Genomic DNA, 22,259 nt, shown 5'->3' on the forward strand with positions numbered 1-22,259 from the left:
TTGTTGTTCTTTAATTAAGGTAGAAAATGAGATCTTGTTGAAAATTGTGAAATTTTCCCAAATGAAAGTTGTTTCCTTCTCTTTCTGGGTCAGAATGATTCAACGATGACTGTAATAGTTTGGGCAAGAAACAAGTTTGCTTCTGACAATAAATAAATAAATAAATAAACCCACTGCCATCGAGTCAATTCCAACTCACAGTGACCCCCATTGTGTTTCTGAGGTATTAAATCTTTATAGAAGTAGATTGCCCAGTCTTGCTTCCACAGTGTGGCTAGGAAGTTTGTACCACCAACCTTCTGGTTAGCAGTCAGAGGCCTTAGGCACTGTACTACCAGAGCTCTAAAAGACCATAGTTGGCAGGATTTGACCTGTGTAGGGAAACCTCAATGAATTTCTAGTCCATCACCTTAACCACTAAGGCACTTAGTCAAGAAAAATTAAAGTCTTTAAGAAGACCTGGAGTTAGTGAAATCAGTGTTCCTCTGGTGTATATGTATGTGTGTGTGTCTGTCTGTGTGTGTGTGACTCATAAGAGTTTGTTCAGGGTGAAAGAGACAGATGCTTCCTTCATTTGCTTGTTTCCTGGTTTTCAAAGCCTCTTTTTTGTTGTTTTATTTTAAGGTCCGGTGCCTTTTCGGTCTGTCAGTGTGGGCGTGAAGTGCCTGCAAAAGCATGTGCCTACCTCAATAACTTGCTATTCCTTGCGTACTATCAAGTGGAAGTGCGAAGCACCACAAACTGCTTTGAGCAGAGCCCACTTCCCTTCACACACAGAGAGCGTGAAGCAGTTATACCAACATCAATCAAGGAAAACCCACAGGCTGAACTCACACCGTTGAAGCAGGTGCATGAGCGAATGGTCTCCGACAGGCTTATGTGATTGAGGTGCACCCTAGTGCTTGGCCCACAGATGTCAGTTACATTGTCTGTGTGTGCCTGTGCCTGCTCCTCCCAGAGCCAAGACAAGGCTGTGGGAGACAGCAGGTGTAGCTTGTGGTGTTAAGGGTGGGATCAGATCAGACACTCCTGAATTGGTCCTTTCCCTTCACTCATTCACTTGTGGAGTGGTGAGCATAAGAATTTGAAAGAAATAGTGTTTTATTTTCTTCCTGTGGTGCGTTGCAGTGAGAACAACCCTTGGATTACTCGTTTAAAGTAGTAAACAGGAAAACACTAGCGGTAGCTCATTTCCTTAGACTTAAGGGGAAAAATACAAAGTCTAGAATCTGTGTGTGTGTGTGTGTGTACATAGACATAAATATAAACTACATACATGTATATATTCATATGTATGTACATATGTGTGTATATGTAAGTATATATACATATATGTTACATATATTACCAATTTATAACAAAATTCATGTGGGTCATGAAGTCAAGAGAGAATGTAGATATTTGACACATTTTAAAATGTCTAATGATTAAGATGAAAGTACTAGTAGGAAAATAAAAAGCCTAGCTCATCCTGTTGTTAAACCATCCTGATATATATTGGGCTTTAGAAAATTTTCATGAAAGTTTTTGTGATCTTAAAGGAGGGGTGGGGTGAGATGGAAACAGTTAGCTCTACGACTTTCATGTATACTATCTATTAAAAAAGTTTTTCACCCCCAGAGCTACCAGTACATGTTATATACAAATATCCACTTTGCGCTGATGCTTAAAAATATTATTCGTATTATTTACATTGAAAGATTTGAAAAAAAGATCACCTTTTTTTCTAAGCAATGTACATTGAAACAAGACAATTTTAAACTATGAAATTGATTCAGTTGAACAATAATTATAAAACCTAATGTTACTATGGGCATGGGAAAAGCTGTGTACTATTTTTGGGAAAAATTTGTATGTACTATCTGGAGATTATTTTTCCAACATAGCATCAAAAGCCACAAAAATATTACTTATATGGTTCCATCAATTCAGCTTCTAGACAAATGTGTCTTAAGATTATGTTCAAACTTGTACAAAAAAGATTTAGCTACAAGAATGCTGTATATGAAAACAATAGACAGGCCTATAAGGAGAACAATAAGTGTCATAGAACAATCACATATAAAATCAAGAGGACAGCTTTTGCCCAGGGATAGAGCTATGAAGGCAGGGGGGATGGGAAGGAAGAACAAAGGAAGGAGTAGATGCAGGGTGGAAGTGGGAAGAATGCTGTTGCAATATGGGAATTGTAGTAAATATCACAAAATAGAATGTGTATGGATTATTAAATAGAAAGTTCTGTAAACTCTCACCCATATCACATTTTTTTTAAAATAATTCTCTATACAGATTTATTTATGATGTATTTTTTTATAAATGTCTAAAAATTATTAAGGTCATTAAGTAAATTTTAGAAGAAATAGACAATAAAAGGCATAAAAACAAGGATGTAGATATTAATATGATCTTGTTGTAAAAACACTGTGTTATATGCATACGTATGTGTGCAGACCTTGGATATAGTTTGAAAATAAAAGCTTATCTCAGTGATTTGAGGGTAATTAAATGTCTTAATTTGCTTATATGTTCTTAACACTTTGTTAATATGTGTATGAGTTATTGTTAATTGCCACTGAGACTACTTTGACGCATGCAGCCTTGCGTATAATGGAACATATTGTCAGATCCTGCACCATCTTTATGATTGTTGGTATGTTTGAGCCCACTGTTGTGGCTCTTATGTAGTGCTTGCTTTCCAACCTAGGGACCTCATCTTCCAGCACTATAACAGACTGTATTCTGTTGTAGGCCATAAGGTTTTCATCGGCTTATTTTCAGAAATAGATCACCAGGCCTTTCTTTCTAGTCTGTTTTAGTCTGGAAGCTCAGCTGAAACCTGTCCATTTGAAATGCCAAGTGACATAGTTATCAGCATCACAATAACACACAAAAAATCACAATGCAGCAATCTGACAGATGTATGATGGAATGAGAAACATGGAAATAGCATTTTAAGAGTATACTCATAAAAGTTACATGGAAATATTTGTGAAGAATAGGAGGGAAATAACTTTTTTTTTTTTTTTTTTGTCAAAATGATTGCTTAGCAGATGTCAGACTATTGATTAATTTACTGATTCAACAAATGTTTATATGCCTGCTATGTGCCAAACACTGTGCAAGACTCTCTCATGTTACTGTGTGCATTTCACATGACAAGCTGCATCAATTCTACTTGACACTTCTGCATACACATGGCTTCACAAATAAAGAATTGATAATATTAATATGAAAGTACTCTAAAACACACATGTACAAATTAAGATTTACTAGTGATTGTTTCCTATGATGACATGTGTTTTATCAGCTGTATATTGTCTCACATAGTTAACCTTTTCCTTCCATGTAGATAGTTCAGAAAACTTCAGTCATCTGGAAAGCCAAAAGCAGGTAGGAAAATTATTTGAAAGTCATGACACCATCAGTGGAAACTTTAAAGGACACTGAAGGATTGCTATGAGTCCTAATCATTTTTGGTTTAGGGAAAAAAAAAAACTATTGGCAAGTGTTTTGAAAAATCTGACCTCTTCTCATTTTGTAGGATTTTGGCTTTGAATCCCAGTCTAGATTTAATGTTCAGCAGGTGTCCTTAGGGTAGTTAGGACAAGATTTGAAGGGTGGGAGTTTGTGTGATGGATTCAATGTCCTGCTAATCTAGAATGTTGAGACTGTGGAGGATATAAATAGGTCCTGATTAGAGGAGCTCTGTTGGCATAGTGCCTAAGACACTTTACTGCTAACCAGAAGGTTCGAGGTTCAAACCCACCAGCCACTCCTCAGAGGGAAGACTGGGCAATCTACTTCTGTAGAGATGCTGCCTTGGAAAATCAAGGAGGGGTCTCTATGAGTCGCAGTTGACTCACCCGCAGTGAGTTAGAGATGTTGGATCAGGATACAGGGTGACTCGGAGATGCTCATGTAGTGGTTGAAATGTTTTTCTGAGATTTAAAAAATCTACCCAAAAGACAGTTTTCTCTTGACATCCAGGCTCAGTGTCACTCCACTGACCCTAGAAGTGTAACCTCCCTCATGACTTCTCAACACTTTTGCCTCTTGTTTTGTTGTTAGGTGCTGCTGAGTTTGTTTTTGGCTTACAGTGACCCCATGTGACAGAGCAGAACCACCCACATAGAGTTTCCTGGGCTGTAATCTTTATAGGAACACATTGCCAGGTCTTTCATCTGCAGATCCACTGATGAGTTCTAGTTGGCAACTTTCAATTAGCAGCTGAGCACTAAACCATTGAGCCACCTGGGCTCTTTATACTGATAGGCAGTTAGAAACAAAACTCTGGCTGAACCACTCCTTGCTCCACAATGAAACAATTTTTCATGACTTTGACTATAAAAATAGCAAGGATTCTTGAGAGGAAAGGTTTGTTTTGGATCAGTACCAGTTTGCCAAGTTTCTCTTGGTGTGTGTGTGGGGGGCAATGATTATGGCTTCTTGAACTTGGTTCATTTCTTTCCCATTGATGAAAGGAAGACATTAAACTTTGGAATTGGTTCTATTTCCTTTGTCCAACGAATCAGGAGAGTTTGTCCCATCTGTTACCATATGGCTGTTTTGCTGTGATATTGTGGGAAAATTTATCATATTCACTTCCTTCTTTTTCTCTCCATCTTTCTGTTAAAACAGATACAATGTCATTAACCAGTTGTGTTGGGATAGTTTGAAGTATAATGAAGGGAGGTGGAGGAGAGTTTTAGCTATTCCTGAGACAAGCCAGAGTGGTAAAATCAATAATTCAAGAAATCACTTGCCTTAAAAGAGATGGGGGGGGGCAGTAAGAGAGAGAGAGAGAGAGAGAAAGAGAGACTTGTAAATAGAACAAGATTGAGGAAAAACATGTCTTTAGGCAGGCTAATCTAATCACATACAGAAGGCAGCCTGTTTTCTTACTTGTTGGATCACTTCCACTTTATATTCTCACAGGGAACAATATATTAAGTACAGTATTTAGAAGTATTTGTTGAATCCTACTGTCTGATTTTGGCAAGTCCCAAGGAAAAAAAGAATATGTCTTGGACTGCTAGAGCCTTTCTGGGAGGATATTGGAGTTTTCCCAGGGAGCCTGGCTTTGCACTGTGGGAAACACTGGGTTAGTAGATAACACTGTTAGACTTTATATTTCAGAGGGCATTTCGTTTTCTTCAGGTTTTTGGAGCAGCCATGGCTGATCTTATATCTTTCAGGATCTAAAGAAACCCAAAGTGTATGTTAGCCTTTCCTTATGCTGATGTAGTCATTTCCTTTCAAAGAGCTCCCTAATTTGTAACCCACTCATCCTGTTACAGCAACAAGTTGAGCTCACCAGAACCCAGATAGTGTAGAAGAGAATATGTGGGTTGTAACAAATGAGAGTGGTTGAAAGATTGTACAGTATGGGTAAAATGTCTATTTGCTAATGCCTTTTATGCTCTTGTGGAATGTTGAAGTACTGATATTTTGGCAAAATCCTAAACTGACTTTGTTTAAATGTGATACTCACTAATAGCATTGACTAAATGGTTGAAATTTGTGATGAAAATAAAAATGAAATATTTAGTGAGTAATGTGATGTCTCCTTTATTTAAAATTGTATGCTAAAATAAGTATGCATTACTATGACTAATGTAAGTGAAAGAACTGCCTATAATTTAATGTTTCTCAGCTTATATCTGGCATAAAATAGCCTTACTATATTAAAGCAAGTTTTTTCTCTCTCAACCCTTGTTCCAAGGTTGGTAAAATGTTAAGTAGGCATATCTGACCAAGTGCTTTTGTTCTTCAATTGGCTTACATTTTTGAGAAATTGTTTAATGTATAATTTCTCATCTCTAGAATGAAGATACGAGCATCAACCTTAGAAGGTTTTTTAAACTAAACTTTTTCTTTTAGATTTTTAGATTTGAAAGGTACAAAGATAGCACAGGGAGGTGTCATATGCCTCCTCATCCAGTTTCCCTTATTGTTAATATCTTACCTTACTAAGATGGCAGGATGAAACTGAGGAACTAACATTTATTTGCTATTCACTAGTTACTAAACTGTAAGTTTATTCAGATTTCACTATCTTTTTTTCTAACATACTTTTTCTGTTTCAAGATTATATCCAAGACACCCAACCTAGAAAATCAAACCTGTCATGGATGAGTCGATTCCTACTCATAGTGACCCTGTAGGACAGAGCAGAACTGCCTCATTAGGGTTTCCAAGGCTATACATCTTTCACAGAAGCAGACTGCCACATCATTCTCCTGTGGAGTGGCTGGTGGGTTCAAAGCATTGACTTTTCAGTTAGCAGACAAACACTTTAAACAGGGTATCCAGGATACACCCCATCACATTTAGTTGTCATGTCTTCTTAGACTCTTCTTGCTTGCGACAATTTCCCAGACTTTCCTTGTTTTTGATGACCTTGAAGTTTTGAGGCATGCTGGTCAGGTATTTTGTAAACTGTCTTCACTTGAGATATGTCTGAATCTTTTTTCATGATTAGACTTGGATTTTTGAGAGGATGGCATATTTTGAGATCTAACAATTAGTTCCATGTCATATCAATGTGACATCACTGTTGATGTTGACATTGATGACCTGGGTGAGGTCATGTTTGCCAGGTGTCTCCATTATAAAGTTACTTCTCCCCCTCTTTCAATACTCTAGTCTTTGGAAATAGGTCATTTGGTATAGCCATAGGGTTGTATTAAAGTATAAATGAGGTGATAAAGCTCTTAATACAAGCCCACAGCACAGAATACTCATTGAATGTCAGTTGTTGTAGTAATTTTTGCTTTTGTACTAGTACCTTTCAACACATAAATGCCAGTGCTTTTCTTTTTTTAAAAAAAATAATATTGTGTTTTCAGTGACATGCCAGTGCTTTTCAGAGCTGCTTTCTTGTAGCTGTAGGATTCTCAGTCATTTGTTGATGTTAGTCAACAAATTTTAAAAATAGAAGTGTCATAAACTTTTCCAATGAGATAATTATACCCAAAGGTACTCTAAACCAAAACCAAACTCACTGCCATCAAGTCGATTCTGACTCATAAGGACCCACTTTTGGGTTTCCGAGGAGGTAAATATTTATGGAAGTAGATTCCCCAGTCTTCCTCCTGTGGAATGGCTGGTGGGTTTGAACCTCCAACTTTCTGGTTAACAGTCAAATGCCTTAGGCACTATGCCACCAGAGCTCCTTAAAGGTATTCTAGGGTGGAGGAATATGAATTCACTCAAGCTTTACCACTGAATGACTGTTCTAAGCCACGGTCCCCGGCATCTGGCCCTGCTTCCTGTGACACAGAAAATCAATATGGGTGTCGGTAGAGAATTGTGGCAGAGGGGTGGTAGAGTAGAGGGAGAAAAGGAAGGCTTGCCCTGGGTATGACAAGGAGAAGGAAGGTGATTTCAGAGCTGAGCTTGCATTATGGTGAGATACTTTTTTTTCCCCCTTGGTCAAGTTTGATGGCTTTCAGGTAGAATTCCGAGTTCTTATTAGAATAAACTTTCTTTAGCACTTCTCTATAAAATGAGGGCCTACTTCCACAACCTGGAGTGTTTCAAAGGCCCTGCAGTTGTTGCCAGTGTAGTTCGCTGAGCCTGGATAACAGAGCCTGGAGTCCTGTGTAACCATGTCTGTCGGAATAAATAAGAGCAGCTGGTCTCTTGTACAGATACTGTTGGCATGAATTTTTTATTTAAGTCTCTCCATGTATCTAGTAAACAGTAAGCAGTACTCTAACATTACTAAAAGCCTCCCAAGTCTCCTTCCAATAAATTTCATTTACTCCTCCCCATTTAAAAGTTCAGGGTGTAGGGCAGGGTTAATGTACCAGAGAAGGAATGCTAGGGAAGTATTTCTAAGTTAGAGAAAATAAGGTTCCTCTTCTATGTATCCTTTCCCATTTGACCTTCAGCTTCTCTCTTAGATAAATTTTTTTTTTTTTTTTTGGACTGTTTCTTGGGAAAGCAAGATTTATGCAGACATTCTTTTGCTGTTCTGTATGTACTAAGTGAAGAGAGACATATAAAAGTGGAAGACTCTGTCCCTGAGTGCTTAATGGGGAGGAAATTTGCATTTGCATTAAGGGTAGGTGAGTGATGAAATATTTTCTTGGTCCCCTTTAAGTGACTGGCAAGGAAATTCTTTCCATATATTTCTACATGAATTTCTGTCTTAGCAAATTACTAGAGACTAAGCACCCCTGTGTCATACAGAGAACCATGGAAGCACTTTTAAAGAACATAGGTAACTTCATTTATTCATTTATTCTGTTACCCTTATTTTCAACAGCAGCAAGAAATATTCCATTTAACTTGCCAAATAACCCTGGGGTCCAAAGGAGTAATAACTATCATAGATCCATTGCCTAGTCTCCCTCTTGTTCTTTTGTCAAGCAGACATTGAATTTCCTACGCTGGAGGTTAGGAATATAACTAAGAATAAGATGAGATCTATGTACTTCTGGAAGGCATTAGTAGTTACGAATTCTCACCCTCCATGTGGGAGACCTGGATTTGATTCCTGGCCAATGTACCCCATGTGTAGCTACCCCCTTCTGTCAATGGAGGCTTCTGTGTTGCTATGATGCTGAATAGATTTCCAGATTAGGAAGAAAGACCTGGTGATCTCTTTCTGAAAATCAACCAATGAAAACCGTGTGGCTCACAAGGAACAATGTCTGATCCTCACTCAAACATGGGCCTGGCACAGGACCAGGCAGCATTGTGTATGTGGGGTCATTGTGTATGTGGGGCTGACTGATGGCAGCTAACAAGGACAATATGTACTCCAGGAGTTAAGTGATAAGTCTGTATGGACTACAGAAGGGTCCTTTTTTGTTGTTCTTGTTGTAGTGGAAGCCTTTACAAAAACTCTGGTAGGCATTAAGGATGATGACAAATATATTGATTCTCCTCCTTTGAAACACTTCATACAGTTGCACTTTCCTGCCTCCCTGGAGGTTAGACATGACCATATGACTTGCTTTGGCCCATGAACGTGAGCAGAGGTCATATGTGTCACATCCAGACAAAGCGTTCAGAGTCACTGTGTGGTTTGTTTCATTTCCTACGCTGGTGCAAGCCTGCGTCAGCCTAGTTTCAGACAATGATGAAAAGGCCTACAGACCTGTCTGTGCTGGACATGCTCAGTGACCAAGAATGAGCTTTTCTTTCTAGGCCACTAAGATTTGGTTCTGGTGTTACCACAGCTTTGTCCAGCCTATAATGCTGAATATGGTCAGCATTATTATCTCCTTAGGGTTGAGGGCATTTAGGTCTAGTTTGTAGGCTTAAGAGTGGATATTCATGTCTGATGGGGGCAGCAGTTTGAAATCTGTACACATGATGGTAGTTCTTGTTGTGCTGACTCATGGCACCCTCAAGAAATGTGGCCTGGTCTCATACCATCTTCATGATCATTGGAATGTTTTGAGTCCATTGTTGTTACAGTTATGTCACTCCATCTCACTGAGGGCTTCTGTTGCACAAAAAGTGAGCCTCTTGTCCAAGGGATGTGACTTACATTTCAGCAAAGTTGTTACATTTCCTCAGGAAGATTATATCTTTTCTGCCAGTCCATATGTAGTTTGGATGATTGAAGAATAATCCTAGAGAAGGACTAATAATTAAAAAATAAAGACATGCACATTAACTTACTCTCCCAAGAGTCATGAGAGTTTTTAATGCCAAGCTATTGGTTGAGTGCCAAGAAGAATTTTTTGGGTGGACATTATGCTTAATTTATATTTAGGGACTTTCCACTGCTAAATCACAGAGCTTGTAAAATTTAAAAAGAAAAAGGAGCGTGGGGAAGGCAGAAAAAGGACCTGGGGACCTGGGGATGTGGTTGACAATATTCCTTTTAATTTAAAGCCACCTGAAGACTTCAGTTGAATAGTAAAGTAATCCCCATATGGTTTCCGTTCTTTCAATGTTAGAACCTCAGAAATGCAAGCTACTTTTAGCCTTGGCTTCTGCAGGCCTCTTTGTCAGGCTGAAAATGCTTCCCGTCTGCTTGCAGATAGGAAATGTAACCAACGCTGACTTCTCTGGGGGATAATTCCCAGGCTTTGCTCTTCTACTTGGGCACCTTGGCTCCTCTGGCCAAGAGAACTCAGTCCCTGGAGGCTCTCTTGACTCTTGGATAGTCAGGTGCCCTCTGAAGGCGACTTCACACTTTAATTAGTGAAAGAGCATCTTTAACAGGCATTTTCTGATCTCCCCTTTGCTCTTCCCTCCCTTACAATTCTGTTTACATTCAACTCTCCCACTCCACACACACTCCCCAAGGAAGAACTCAGTATTCTTTTGGGTTTGATACTTTGTCTTGCAACGAGTTTTTGTAACGCTCAGAATCTTTAGGAGGGCAAGAATTGAGAAATCCTGAAACTTGAATGTATAGATATCTTAAGTTACTTTGTATTTTCATTATTAAAATTCTGCCTAAAAACTTTTCCTCTTTTTCTTTAACCTACATCAGTTTACTTTCCTCCTCTGCTAACATGAAATACTCAACAAATTTATGACAAAAACATCTTAAGAAACAATATTGTACCCATGTGCTGCTTACTCTAATCCTGTTGAAATACAGGAAAGGGCATCTTCTTTTACTCTCTCCTCTTTCCCTCTTCTCCTTTCTTTCTCCCACTACTCTCCTTTCCCCTAATTTTCTTTCTTTTCAATATGAATGCAAAAGCTACTTAATCTCAAATGTTAATGAAAAAGCACTCAGTTCTCTTTTGAGACAAAAGGAAAAAAAATGATATTTGCAATATAATTTCTTTCTATATGAATTTGCATATTTATATAATTATAGCTGTAGTTGTATACTATCAAGTGTGTCATTGAGTTGATTCCATTCATGACAGGGTAGAACTGTCCCATAGGATTTCCTAGACCGTAATCTCTATGAAAGCAAATCACCATGGAGCCACTAGTGGGTTTGAACTATCTACTTTTTGGTTAGCAGCAGAGCGCTTCACCTTTGCTTAACACCTTGATATGTACCAAGGACCTAGTGCTTGCTCATTCTCTCTCTCTCTCTCTCTCTCTCCTTTTCTCTCTCTCAAGAGAAAAGGTGGTATAATGTTTAAGCCTTGGTGGTATAATGTTTAAGTGCTATACAAATAGCCAAAAGGTTGTCATTTTGAACCCACCCAGAGGTACCTTGTAAGACAGGCTGGTGATCTGCTTTTGAAGGGTCATGGTTTTGAAAACCCTATGGAGCAGTTCAACTGTGACACACGTGAGGTCACAATGATTTGGAATTGACCGGACAGAACAACAGTAACACACACACACACACACACACATACACACGCACACATAAATAAAATTTCATTTTATTTTTCAAATAAGTTTTATTAAAGTAGTTGAGTGGTACAAATGATTAATGTACCTGGCTGCTAACTGAAAGGTTGGAGGTTTGAATCCACCCAGAAGCATTGCAGACAAAGGCCTGGTGATCTGCTAACATAACATGCATGGGGTCATCACAAATTAGAATTTGCTGTATGGCAACTGGTTTACTGGTCAAGTACTGGAAAACTCTTAGGACCATGTGCTCTTGTTCTGTCTTTGGGGACTCCTACAAGAGTATCGTCACTAAAAGGTCTTGAGATAACTTTATTTTTTCTCAGAAAGGAGCTGCTTAGGAGATCAAAAGACTGGCATTTTGATCTAGTTCATTGTGACAGTGTCACTATTTAACTTCTCTACCTATTTGCCCATTTTAAAAATAAGATAAATGATGTCCCGTCTTTCCCCTTTTCATGTAGATGCAAAATTATTTCTTTACATAAGGACTATCAAAATAATATGTGTAAGCGCCTGACCTCTTTGGAAGAAATGTCCTATAAAAATATAGAGAGATAGAAGTAGAGGAAGAACATTATAATGAAGAACAAAAGAGTTTGAAAATAAGTAGGGTTGCCAGCTCTTTCTGTTAACCAAACAAGTAGTAAGTGTTTGAAAACTGTTCCCTTTCCACCAAAACCAGCATTTTGAGAAGGACCCGTTGGCAGAATTCTTGCATTAGCCAATTCCTGTTTAATTTGAAATGAGAAAGTACATATTGAACAGAGAGGCCTTAATGAGCTCGTGCCAGTGTGGGCCTTCATGATCTCAGAAATCATTTGTAGCATATATATTAGGATGAAAATGGTCTTATCTGGCCTGTAAATCAAGTCCCACAGTTTCTGTCTCTTGCACAATGTGTCCCCAAGCAGTGTTCCGTATGTTTCTAGAAATGCTTTCTATAAACTAGAGTAATATACAGCATGTGTCTTTTTCTTTTTGCTGGATTTTAATTGTTAGTTGCTATTATAGTGACTTGGAATCAAATATAAAAACAGAAATGAAATCAAACACAATCCCAGCACCAATCCCAATTGATGTCAGTGTTTCCACATCCTATAATTTTCTTCAATATGGTAGCACTTAAAAAAACAAAAACAAAAACAAAAAACCCTCTACTTCTTGTTTCATTGTATAACTTTGCATAGCATTTAAAAGTCTATTTCATAAGATGAAAATATGCATACTGGTTGATGTTGACTCTGACCGTGACTTGGTGTATGTCAGAGTAGAACTATGCACCATATGGTTTTTAATGACTAAATTTTGTAAGGAGATTACCAGGCCTTTCTTCCAAGGTGCCTCTAGTGGACTCAAACCTTCAACCTTTTGGTTAGCAGCTGAGCACATTAAATATTTGCACCACCCAGAGACTCAAGATGAACATACAAGCACCATATAGCTCCCTTTAGCTATTTGTACCCTTCCAATTTCTTACATGTGCAAACTGCATTTACTTTCACATTGGTAAGGTTCTTAACATTTTTGTTTTATTCTGTAACCATTATGTAATCGTCCATATTACATGCAGTGGTTGATTCCAAATATTGGAAAGTAGTTAACTATCTATGTAGTTTACTACATAGCCAATTAAGATACTGTGATGACTTTCTTTTTTCTCTTATTCCAATTTCATGACCCCTTTGCTTCTCTATGAAAGGGTTAAATGCAAGGAGTCGAATGAAGACTCTTTATTAAATTACATCAGTTGATTGAATCATACAACATTCAGTTTACTTCAAATTTGACCTAAAACCTTCTTGTACAATTGGTTAATCCTGAAGTTTTTGATCTTTCTTTTTTCTTACTGGAAGAAGAAACATAAGCCTTTAGAACAAAATATACAGTATTATCTTTCTAGGTTCAACTTTTTTTTTTTTTTCTCAGTAAACTTCTGAATTCTCTTTTAATCTTGATGTTCTCAAAGTTCATAATACTGTTTCAGTCTTTTTAACTCTGAATGATAGAGTAATCTGGAAAGTGTATCACCCTTTGGTCCTGTGAATTTTCTTTCGTTGTTTTGATATGTTTTTCCTAGGTTCCCTCAGTTCTTTCCTAATGAACCTCCTATTAGTTAGATGTTGGATTCCCTAACTTTGTCTTCTATATCTTTTTTTAAAAAAATATTTTTTCATATTTCTGTGTTTGTCCTTATGTTCTGGGAGATTTTTGACTCTGTCTTCTAACTTTTTTCTTATTTTTTTCTCAGCAGTCACATTTTTCATTGCTAAGAGCTGATTCTTTTTTATTTTTTGGAATGTGTTTTAAAGTACATTATAACAATGATATAAAGCCCTGACTCTTTGCCAGGAATTATTCAGCTATTATGAAGTTGAATCCCTAAGGAGATTTGAAGAGACATCTAAAATTATCCCCCAGTTTCATAATCTGACCTCTTAGGCAAACAATTTCAGGGCCATCTGATTCGACTTTCATATTACCAATTAATGAAGACTAAACACTAGTAATGTATATAGAGTGAGAGGTTAAAAACACTCAGTGGCTGACTCAAGGAGTTTGTAGTTCAGTTGAAAGCAAAAAAAAAAAAAAAAAGGAATTTTAAGAATTAAAAATGGCAAATTATGCAATGTATCACCAGAGAAGGTGTTTTTGTTTGTTTTATAACTGAGATTAACCCTTCACTACACAGTTTTTCCATATTTTGAATTTTTTTATTTATTGAGAAATACAGAAATTCAAATTGTTGGATGGAGACTCTTGCTTTTGATACATATTATATTGCTTTTGTAGTGCCATCTATAATCTATCACAAGATCAAATTTACCAAAACTCAACTAGCAGTGGGTGTTGTAACTTTTTATAAAACAATGAGTAAGTTTATGTGTGTGAAAAGTGGCATTTCATTATTTTAGCTTGTATTATTTAATTGCTGTTATGTTACCTTTTATATTTTGACAGTTACACATAAATCATATTAGACCTAAATGCAAAAGATATTTCTCCTCCTTTTACCTCTCATTCTCCCCTCCTCCTCTTCTTTAGTATCTTATGCTCCTGTGGTACTGGTATATGAATACAACCAGCTTGACTTGTGTCTGAATATTTCTACTTGGAATTATGACCATGAGATTGTTTCCTGAAGAAGCAGTTTGATATATTACATTTACTGTTTGTTAGAGGCAAGGTGTTGATTTTATGAGTTAATAACATTATGGCCATCTGCTTTTAGATAGTAGGAAACATAAATGTGGCTTTTGTTGATTTAAGACTTCAGTTAGAAGAGCAGAAGGCATTTGTTTATACTATTGAACTTTTTACTGAAAGCAAATTTCTGTGACTTGTTTAAAGGCTATCTTGATGTGGAATGGGAGTGCCATGTCCGAAGACTTGGATTCTTAACCTGTCAGCAGACCAGGGCTTAATTCAGTCAGCTCGTCACAGTGTTACTTCTGTTTTGAAAGCTCTCTACAAAAATGTACAAAGTTGGACAATTTCACTCAAAGAGAACAATAATTGGCCCTTCTTTCTACAACTAAGTTTCCATCCTAAAACTGTGCTCTAATTTTGAGACATGGCTGTCAGTATATTTTGACTAAAAAAAAAACTCATTAAGAAAAACCCACCAGCCACTCCCCGGAAGGAAGATGGGGCAATCTACTTCCGTAGTGATACTGCCTCGGAAACCCAAGGAGGGGTCACTATGAGTCAGGTCCAACTCGACGGCACATAACAACAACAACAAAAGCTCCATTTCTAATTAGGTATTGTGTTGGTCCGTTTGCTTGCTCATCAGTAAAATCATTGGGTGAACTAATCTTGAAAATACAAATGCATATGCATGATACCAAGAATAAAGTTATTTGAATAGAGTTTTCAGAATCAGAAGCTATCCTGAAGATGAGGTAGGACATTTATTCCATTGCTGCTGAGTACTAGACATTCCATATCATGCTATGATTTTTACATTTTTATCATACCTTTGTTTCATATTTAAGAGATAAAGATAACATTATATATTAACCCAGCAGAATCATATTAAACTTCTAAGAAAATAACATTGAAAACTTTGCTGATGGTTAGAGGCCTAAGGTGAAAGTATTGTCTTGGATATAGTCTGTCGTTGGCTCTTAATGCATCATCTAGCAGCATATGTGTGGTACAGATAGGAAGAGTCATGGAGTCTAATTTGATTCAAATGGTTAAATAGAATTATTAATTTAAGTCCGGGATATATGTGGGGATGTATATAGATGTATGTAGAACTACCCCATATGGGTTTCAAGGCTGTAGTCTTTATGGTAGCAGGCTGCCACATCTTTGTCTTTTGGAGTAGCTGGTTGGTTCGAACTACTGACCTTGCAGTTAGTAGCCGAGTGCTTAACAATTGTGCCATCAGGGCACCTCCATGGACTAAAGTAGGTAATATAAGAAAAACTCCAAAACTTTGTGAAATGTATTCCTGTAGTAGTACTACTTCATGTGTCAGTGTTGTTAAGATGATGTTGATACATTGTATGATTTTTTTTTTCTTGATTGATGGTAATAAATGACAGTGATTTATCACTCAGTTTTTCAGATGGACTCAAATGATAATAAGCAACTAAGCTATTCAACATGAAAGTGGACCTTTCTGTTCTCCCCAAAGCATATGTCCAAATATTAACAATGGGTTGGGAAGAAGGGGGAGGGAAATTGTAAAGGATTGTTCTGGGAGCATTCCTTGCAGTCATAACTGAATGAAGAGCTCATTTCATGTCTGGCTTGGTATCTGCTCTGTCAGCAGCAGTAATTTCTTGATTTTTATCAGGTTACTGCCGTTGTTGTCTACATTTTCATTTACCTTGGCTGCTATTTAATTGGAAAAAGAAAAAGATAAATGATTAAGGATAAAGATAAATGATTAGGAGTGCAGCTAGGAATGGTTGTCTTATGATTCTATCATATCTCCTGTGATACTTGTGATGGGGCAGTCTTATGCTGTTGTTGTTGATAAATAGTATTTTATTGTGTTTTAGGTAAAAGGTACCCAGCAATTTAGATTCCCCCTAAACAACTTTTATACAGTTGTTCTGTACTGTTGGTTATAATTTTTTGTAGCATGTTTTGTAGCATTCCTGTTTTTTTCTATTCTGTTTTTTCTGTCTCCATTGATCTGTCTCCCCGTCCCCTCCTTGCCTTCTCAATTTTCCTTTTGGAAAATCTTAACTTCATATATTTAATTGTTTAAGGGAGCACATTACTAAGGGGTGATATTGTTTATTTTATAAGCCACTCTATCATTTGGGGGAGCTTTGGGGGAGTAGTGCCGAAGGCATTTGACTGCTAACCAGTAGGCTGGTAGTTCAAACCCACCTGCCACTCCTCAGAAGGAATATTGGGCAATCTATTTCCATAGAAATACCACCTCAGAAACCCAAGAAGGGGTTGCTATGAGTTGGATCCGACTCGACAGCAGTCAGTTTTGTTTGTTTTTTGCTCTATCATTTCGTGAAAGATGAGCTGCAGAAATAGCTTCAATTCCAAGTATTGGGGGTTCCTCCAGTATCTATCAGTCCAATATATCTGGCCATTTTTAGGAATTTGAGTTTTGTTCTACCATTTTTTTCCCATTCTATCTGGGGCCTTCTATTGTGTCTCTGCTCTGAATGGTCACCATCCACTTGTTCTTGTTTCAGGTTAGAAGAGGCTGTGGTTTGCATGGGCTATGATATTCATCACCAAACCAGGATGTAGAACATTATCTTCATGAACTATATTTTACCAATTAACTGAGTGGTCCTACAAGACTATGGTCTCATGCCTTCAAACCCAGTAAACCAATCCCATGAGGTATTTGTAATTATGTCTAGGAAGAGTCGGTAACTGCACCTCACATGTGCTTTACTGTATAAATGAGTATATATGCAGCATGCACACACATGTATATACACTTGCTTACAGATACATCTATATGTGCACACCCATATACTCACATGTGGCTTCCTGTATAGATACATGCATCCATATCTACCTATGTAGCCACATAAATATTTTTGGTTGTTTTTACTGTTGTTGCAAAATTGTGTATGTTATAGCATTTACAAAAATTGTCCCATTTTCGTACATACTCCTTAGTGTCTTTATTTACCTTGATCAGGTTATGTTGAAATTTCCTTTCTCATCACCAAAAGTAACAAGTATGTATTGTCTAGAGAGTGATTCATCTTCACTTTCCCTTCCATCCTTGGTAACTATCAAAGAACTTTGCTTTCTGAGTATATATCTATTCTTGCAGTTTTATAATAGTTAGACCATATAATATTTATTTTTTTGGGATTGACTTATTTCACTCAACATAATGTCCTCTATTTTATCCATGTTATATTTTTCACACTCCTCATTATTCTTTATAGTCATGTAGTATTCCATTGTATTTATGTACTACAGTTTATCTATTTGTCTGTTGATGAGCACTTAAGTTATTTCCATCTTTTTTGCCATTGTGAGTAATCCTGTAATGAACATAGATGTGCATATGTCTATTTGTGTCACTGCTATAACTCTAGGATATATACCTAGAAGTGGGATTGCTGGATCATAAGGTATTTCTATTTCTAGTTTTTTGAGGAAGAATCATACTGTTTTCCAAAGTGGTTGTACCATTTTACAATCCAACTAGCAGTGTATAAGAATTCCAATCCCCCCACAACCTTGTCAATATTACTTGTTTTCTGTTTTTTTTTTTTTATTATTATTGCCTGTTTTGTAGGACTGAGCTGATATTTTATTGTATTTTGATTTGCATATCTCTGATGGCTAATGATTATGAGCATGTTGTCATATGTTAGTTGGCTGCCTAAATGATGTCCTCTTTGGTGAAGTGTTGTTCATATTCTTTGCCCATTTTTTATTGGATTATTTGTCTTTCTGTTGTTGAGTTGTTGAAATTTTCCATATATTTTAGAGATTAGACCCTTATCAGATATATAATTGGCAAATTTTTTTCCCCCCAGGGCAAAGTCTCTTAATTAGACAAAGCTAGATTCCTAATTTTTGCTTTATTAATTTTTTTTCTGATTTTCATAATCTTTTGCAATAGTAAAAGTGATGAAAACTCTAATATCCCATTTCTGGAAATTGGCTGGTTTCAAATTGGGTTCTAGGAGCAGTACAAAAATATCTGTATTGCCCTGAGAGAACTGGAAGTATTTCCAGTAAGAGAACTAGAAGGTAACAACATCTCTTTGGCCTTTTCACATCCACTGTTCCTTCAACCAAGGTTTCTAGATTATGTATTGGAGTTCTGCAAGATTTCTTTTAAGTAACAAAAAATCTACTGAACAAAGTTTGAAAACCATTGGTTTAGGTCATCATATATTCTGAAATATCATCTTTCCTCCAGTATCTCAGCGTGGAAAATTATTTTGCTTCCATCTTGCACAATACATTTCCAAAAAGCATTTCAACATTAACCATGGCTGGAGCTGACTACTTTGCTTAGACCATCATGCTTCTTCCAATATTATAAATGTTTCTGTTACTGGTTAGGTAGATGATTAGATTAATGGATAGATGCAAAACTATAGATAGATAGATGTTGTTGTTGTTGTTATGTGCCACTGAGGCAGGATATACATCCATTTATCTATTCCTCTACATCCAGGCATGTATATTTTTTAAAATTATTATATTTCTCACCACTTAGGACAGAAACTATATTTTACAATCTCATAGAAATTAAGAATAACAACTCATCTGTCAGTTTGTTGTACTTTGGTAGCTTGTGTGTTGCTATGAGGCTCTTCCATTTGTATTTCAGATACCAGCAGGGTCATCCATGGTAGGCAGGTTTTAGTGGAGCTTCCAGACTACGACTGAGAAGAAGGACTCAAAAGCATCAACTTCTGAAAACATTGGCCAGTGAAAGCCTTATGAATAGTAGTGAAACACTGTCCTGGACTAAGTGCAACTAGAATGCTTCTTAGAAGTGAAAATGGCCAATCTTTATCTCATCTACTTTGATCATGTTGTCAGAAGGAGAAGGATAATGTGCTTCGTAGAAGGTCAGCAAAAAAAGGGAAGGACCCTCAATGAGGTGGATTGACACAGTGGCTGCAACGATGGGCTCACGTTTAGCAAGGATTGTGAAAGTGGTATAGGACCAGGCAATGTTTCATTCTGCTGTACATGTTGTTGTTGTTGTTGTTAGTTGCTGTCGAGTCATTTCTGACTTATAGCGACCCTATGCACAGCAGAACGAAACACTGCACAGTCCCATGCCAGCTCCATGATCCTTGCTATACTTGAGTCCGTTGCTGCAGTCACTGTGTCAATCCATCTCATTGAAGGACTTCCCCTCTTTTATCGACTCTCCACCTTACCAAGCACGATGTCCTTCTCCAGGGAATGGTCCCTTCTGATAACATAACCAAAGTAGGTGAGATGAAGTGTGGCCATTCTTACTTCCAAGGAGCACACTGGCTGCACTTCCTCCAGGTCAGCTTTGTTAGGTCTTTTAGCAGTCCATGGTACTTTCAACATTCTTCGCCAGCACCACAACTCAAAAGCATCAACTTTTTGTCAGTCTTCCTTGTTCATTGTCCAGCTCTCACATGCGTATGAGGCAATTGAACATACCATGGCTTGTTTCAGGTGCACTGTAGTCCTCAAGAAGACATCTTTGCTCATCAGCACTTGAAAGAGTTCCTTTGCAGCCAATTGGCCCAGTGCTATATGTCATCTGATGTCCTGACTGCTGCTTCCATTGGCATCAATTGTAGAACCAAGCAATGTGAAGTCCTTGACAACTTCAATCTTTTCTCTATTTACCATGTTGCTGCTTATAGGTCCAGTTGTGAGGATTTTTGTTTTCTTTATGTGTGTGTGTGTGTGTGTGTGTTATGTGCCCTTGAGTCACACCCGATTCATAGCGACCCCTCCTTGGGTTTCGGAGTAAATATCGCTACTGAAGTAAATTGCCCAAACTTCCTTCTGAGGAGTGGCTGGTGGGTTTGAACTGCCAGCCTTCTGGTTAGCAGTCATATGCCTTAGGCACTATGCTATCAGAGCTCCTATCCATACTGCAGACTGTATTCTTCAGTCTTTATCAGTAAGTGCCTCAAGTCATCCTCACTTTCAGCAAGCAAAGTTGTGTCATCAGCATATTGCAGGTGGTTATAAGCCTTCCTCCAATCCTGATGTCATGTTCTTCTTTATTTAGTCCAGCTTCTAGGATTATTGGCTCAGAATATAGATTGAATAAGTATGGTGAAGAGATACAACCCTGTCACACTCCTTTCTTGATTGCAAACCATGCAGTGTCCCCTTGTTCTGTTTGAACAACAGCCTCCTGGTCTATGTACAGGTTCCTCTTGAGTACAATTAAGTGTTCTGGAATTCCCATTCTTCTCAATGTTTTCCACAATTTGTTATGATCCACACAATCAAATGCTTTTACATAGTCAATAAAACACAAATAAACATCTTTCTGGTATACTTTGCTTTGAGCGAAGATCCATCTGACATCTCTGTTCTACATAGGGTGGCTGTAAGTTGGAGCCAACTTGACAATACCTAACAACAACAACAATAACAACAGACACTTAGAATAACAGTGAACTCGCTAGTCAGTCTTTTATGTATTCATGGGACTGACACTCTTCTAGGTGCTTAGGGTGTAGCAGCAGATCAAACAGACAAAAATATCTGCCCTTATGGAACTCCTTTCTAGTTGAGGGGGAAAAAAAAAAAGAAGTGAAACATACAATAGGTCAGTTGATGATAAGCTATATGGAGAAAGGAGAAGAGGTAGCTATTTTAAATCCAGTGATTGGTGACATTTGCACAAGGACCTGAGGAGGTGAAAGAGAGGCCCTGATGCCTATTTGGGGAAGGAACTTTCTAGATAGAGGGAGAAGCAAGAGTAAAAGCTTTGAGGCAAGAGCTTGCTTGGTATATTTTAGGAACAGCATCTAGGAAAGAGCATTGGGGGTAGAGCAGAAACAACAAGGAACTGATTGCTATGAGGTCAGAAGGTTGGAGGGGGCTCGGGCTTTTCTTCTCTTTTATTCTGGTTAAGATGGAAGGCCAGTGGGGAACTTTAATCTGACTTATGTTATAAAAGGACCATTCTCACTTGAATAAGGAACATTGACCAGAGATTGGCAAACTTTTCTGTACAGGCTCAGATAGTAATTATTTTAGACTTTACAGGTACATAGTCTCTACTGCAAGTACTCAACTCTACCGTGGTGTAGTACAGAAGCAACCAAAGACAGTATTTAAATGAATGGGTATGACTGTGTGGCAATAAACCTGTAGTTTTAAAACAGTCAGTGAGCTGAATTTGGCCATCGTTTACCAATCAGTGAAATAGACCACTGCCAAGAAGTTGAATAGTCACTATGAGGAGAATGGCTATTGTGTCTGTTTTACTTACTGTTTATTCCACACTCATTGTAGGCTATTCAACTCAAAACACCAAACTCACTGACTCACAGCAACCCCCATTGGGTTTCTGAAGCAGTAAATCTTTATAGAAGTAGATTGCCCCATCTTCCTTCCCCAAAGAAGCTGCTGGGTTTGACCCACCAACCTTCTGGTTAGCCGTCAAAAGCCTTAGGCACTGCACCACCAGAGCTCCTTATTATAGGCTACTACTACCCATTGGTTTTTAATACAAATGTGCTGTCTGCACAGCTAATCCTTTCAAAGTCCTGATGTTGTTGTTGTTGTTGTTATGTGCCGTCGAGTCGGCCCCGACTCATAGCGACCCCTCCTTGGGTTTCTGAGGCAGTATCACTACGGAAGTAGGATTGCCCAACCTTCCTTCCGAGGAGTGGCTGGTGGGTTTGAACCGCCAGCCGTCTGGTTAGCAGGCAAGTGTCTTAGCCGCTATGCTACCAGAGCTCCTGATATAATTCAATAAATGTTTATTGATGCTTTTAAAAGAATTGTCTATTGAAAGCAAGGTTAGAGATATA

Source organism: Orycteropus afer, unplaced genomic scaffold (assembly GCF_000298275.1).
Source record: "Orycteropus afer afer isolate SDZICR_OR568_19922 unplaced genomic scaffold, OryAfe1.0 scaffold00012, whole genome shotgun sequence".
Classification (NCBI taxonomy): Eukaryota; Metazoa; Chordata; class Mammalia; order Tubulidentata; family Orycteropodidae; genus Orycteropus; species Orycteropus afer.